This window comes from Pongo pygmaeus, chromosome 1 (assembly GCF_028885625.2).
Source record: "Pongo pygmaeus isolate AG05252 chromosome 1, NHGRI_mPonPyg2-v2.0_pri, whole genome shotgun sequence".
Taxonomy (NCBI): domain Eukaryota; kingdom Metazoa; phylum Chordata; class Mammalia; order Primates; family Hominidae; genus Pongo; species Pongo pygmaeus.
The window spans coordinates 110,122,127-110,125,863 of record NC_072373.2 but is presented as its reverse complement, the minus strand read 5'-3'; the positions used below and the strand labels follow the sequence as shown (position 1 = coordinate 110,125,863).

The following is a 3,737-nucleotide window of genomic DNA, read 5'->3' as shown; positions in this document are numbered from 1 at the left end:
GGCCATCTCCTCGTAATTTTTCTCCTTCCTGCCACCAACTCCTACTCAGCTTATTTAGCTGGCCCCTCCTTCTGTGTTCAACTTCCAAATTTTGATATGTGTATTCCAGGATTCAGTCCAGAAACTTTCCCTGTTATCCATGAATATTCTTACCCTAGCTTATTTAAACTACTCCTGTGCCTTTAAAACTTATTCTATGCTACTCAGGTCCAAATTGACCTCTCTAGGACTCAAGCACAAAGGATGTAAGTATCCTAAAGTAACCCAGGAGTTTAATAAGCTGGCCAAGGAGAGGAATTTTCCTTTTCCCAGCATGGGGGGGCTGTGCCTAGTACAGCTCCTTGTAGAATGGGTGGCTTTCTTCCCTAAGAAAAGGGAAGCCCTTTGCATTAGCCCCAAGGACTTCGGGTGCTGGGTAGTTGATTTTTCCAGATGATCTTGTGAACAGCTGGCACCTAAATCTAGACTGTTTCACACCAAAAGCCTGTGTGCTCCTCCATTGATACAGCTGCGTCCTTGTGCTTAAAATGATAAAAAATTATAACAACGGAGATTAATTCTCCCACGCTGGAATGCAGAATCCCATTGTGAGCCCAGCATTTCCTGACCATTTATGCATCAGTATTAAATAAGAGCATGGAGAAATTATGCTGTCTATTCTTTTTCTAATCAGTAATCTTTGTGAGCTTTCCTAATACAGCATCTTTTTTTTCTGAGCACAGACAAGGGACTTTATTGATGGTACATGACAAGATGGAGTTCCCTAGACCCCTCCCTCTTCAGAGGGTCTGCATGGAAACTGTGAGGAGGGGAGATTCTCAGTGTGGTGGGTGACTGACTGTGGCAGGGACTCCCCAGCAGCTGAGGGCCTCTCTTTTCCTCTCATGCTCTCGCTGGGGCTGGTGGTCCAGAGGTCTTACTCCTTGGAGGCCATGTGAGCCATGAGGTTCACCACCCTGTTGCTGTAGCCAAATTCATTTTCATATCAGAAAATGAGCTTAACAAATGGTCATTGAGGGCAATGCCAGTTCCAGGATCCAAGGTAGAAGAGGGTGTCAATGGTTAAGCTGGAGACAACCTGGTTCTCAGTGTAGCAAAGGATGCCCTTATGGGGACCCTCTGATGCCTGCTTCATCACCTTCTTGATGTTATCATATTTGGCAGGTTTTTCCAGAAGGTAGGTCAGGTCCATGACCAACATGATGGTGGTGGGTACATGGAATGCCACGCCACTGTTTCCCGTGCAGCTTATTGATATACTTGTTTACAGCCTTGATAGTGCCAGGAGATGCAAAGATGATGTTCCTTTGAGCCCTGTAGTTTTCTTGCCACATTTTCACAGAGGGGTCATCCACAGTCTTCTGGGTGGTAATCATAGCACTGACTGTGGTCATGAGTCCTTCCACCATATCAGAGTTGTCATGGATGATCTTGGTCAGAGTTGCTAAGCATTTGGTGGGAAGCATGTTTTAACATCATCAAGAAGCATTGCTGATGATCATGAGGCTGTTGTCATATTTCTCATGGTTTGCACCCATCACGAACATGGGGGTATGCGCAGAAAAGCCAGAGATAATGACCCTTTTAGCTCTCCACTACAGGTGAGCCACAGCCTTCTCCATGGTAACGAAGATGCCAGTGTACTCCATGACATACTTAGTGCCAGCCTTGCCCTAATTGATTTTGGTGGGATCTAGCTATTGGAAGATGGTGGTGGGATTTCTATTTATGAAAAGATTCCTGTTCTCAGCCTTGATGGTGCCATGGAATTTGTCATATGTGGAATCGTACTGGAACATGTAGACCATGTAGATGAGCTCAATGAAGGGGTAATTGATGGTGACAATATCCACTTTACCAGTGTTATAAGTACCCCTGGTGACCAGGTACCCAACAGGCCAAATCCATTGACTCTGGCCTTCACCTTTACCATGGTGTCTCAGGGATGTGGCTAGGGCTGCATAAGAAGATGCAGTTGTCTGTCGAATGGGAGAAGCAGAAAGCTACAGGATATTATTTAACCCATAGTTATCATATTGAGGAATTCTTCACACACTCTGATGTCAATAGGTGGTGACTCGGGTAGGCATCACTTGACATAGCAGGCTGACATTCCCTGAGCATGTGGACAATTCAGTTGTCTCAGTGTCACTTGTTTAAAAGACAATCTTTTTCCCTATTGAATTTACTATTGTCAAAATCAATTGGCCATATGAATTTAGGTCATAACTCACACATAGGCAAAAATTCCCTCAAAATAAATTATAGGCCTAAATTTAAGGGCTAAACTATACACTTCTTAGAAGAAAACATAGATTAACATATTCAGGATCTTGAATTGGCAAAAACCCAACTTTTCCTGGTAAAAAATAGTTGAAAAATGAAACATAATCAAAACTAAAAATGTTGGCATTTAAAAGCCATCAATAAGAAAATAAAAAAAAACCATAGACTGAGAAAAATAATTTCAAATCATATATTTAATAAAGGACTTGTATCCAGAATATAAAATATACTGACAACTAAGCAATGAAAAGATAAATAACCCAACTTTAAAATAGGCAAAATATTTATATAACCATTTCATCAAAAAGATGTAGGAATGGCCAATAAAGTACATGAAAAGATGGTCAGTATCGTCAGTCAGCAGGGAAATGTGAATCAAAACTACAGTGTGACACCACTTCTTACCCACTAGACTGCTATAATAAAAAAGGACAGTAATACCTGGAGGAAGTGAAATAACAATGATATGGAAAAATTGAAATACTCATGCATCATTGATGGACATGCAGCCATGTTGGAAACCAGTTTGGCAGTTTCTTAAAATATTGAAGATACATTTACCATATGACCTAGCACTTTCACTCCTAGCTATCTACCCAGAAGAAAAAAAACCTGTGTCCACACAACAAATGAATGTGAATATTCATAGCAGCTTTATCCATAATAGTCCATAAAGTGGAAACACATCAAATATCTATCAACTGATAAATGAATAAACTAATGGGAGCTATCCATACAATTTAATAGGATTTGGCACATAAAAGGAATTAAATATTCATATGTGCTGCCACATACATGAGCCATAAAAGTAAATTAGGCTTAATGAAATAAGACAGGTACAAAAGACCACATATTACATGATTCCATTTATATGGTCTCCAGAAAAGGCAAATCTGTGGAGTCAGTAAGTCAATTAGGGGTTGCCTGGAGCTGGGGACTGGGAAAAAGTAGTTGTGATTGATGAGCGTGAGGGATTTCTTAGGAAAAATAAAAATATTGCAAAATAGGATCATGGTGATGGTGATACAAGTCTAAAATTTTACTGAAAATAATTTAACTGCATACTTAAAACAAGCAAATGTTATGTCAATTATACTTCAGTAAAGCTGTTTAAAAATAAAAGAAATTTAGTAGTGTGGCCCCCATCAGTCTTGCCCTTTGTTTAATTTCTCACTTTCTTTAGGTCTTTTATTTGTTGGTTCCACTCAGACACTCCAAGAGACACTGGCTGAAATCTGTCAGCCTCCAGAACTCTCAACAGCCAAGGGAATGTGCAGGTCCATCCTGAAGGTGATGGGGAATCTGTAAGGTGTGCTCTAGCGTGTGCTCTAGCATGTGCTACAGAAGACAAAGTTGTGTGATGCACCTGGGTGGTTTCAGATAGCACTCCACATGTCTCAGCAAGACCCAGGGCCTGTAGCTATCAGAGAACAAGCTGCTACATCTTGCAG

General features: G+C 40.8%; 1 pseudogene; it reads right to left on the bottom strand.

Annotated features, from left to right (window-relative positions):
* Positions 1–916: 916 nt before the first annotated feature.
* Positions 917–1,921, bottom strand: LOC129015876 (glyceraldehyde-3-phosphate dehydrogenase-like; annotated as a pseudogene).
* Positions 1,922–3,737: the final 1,816 nt, after the last annotated feature.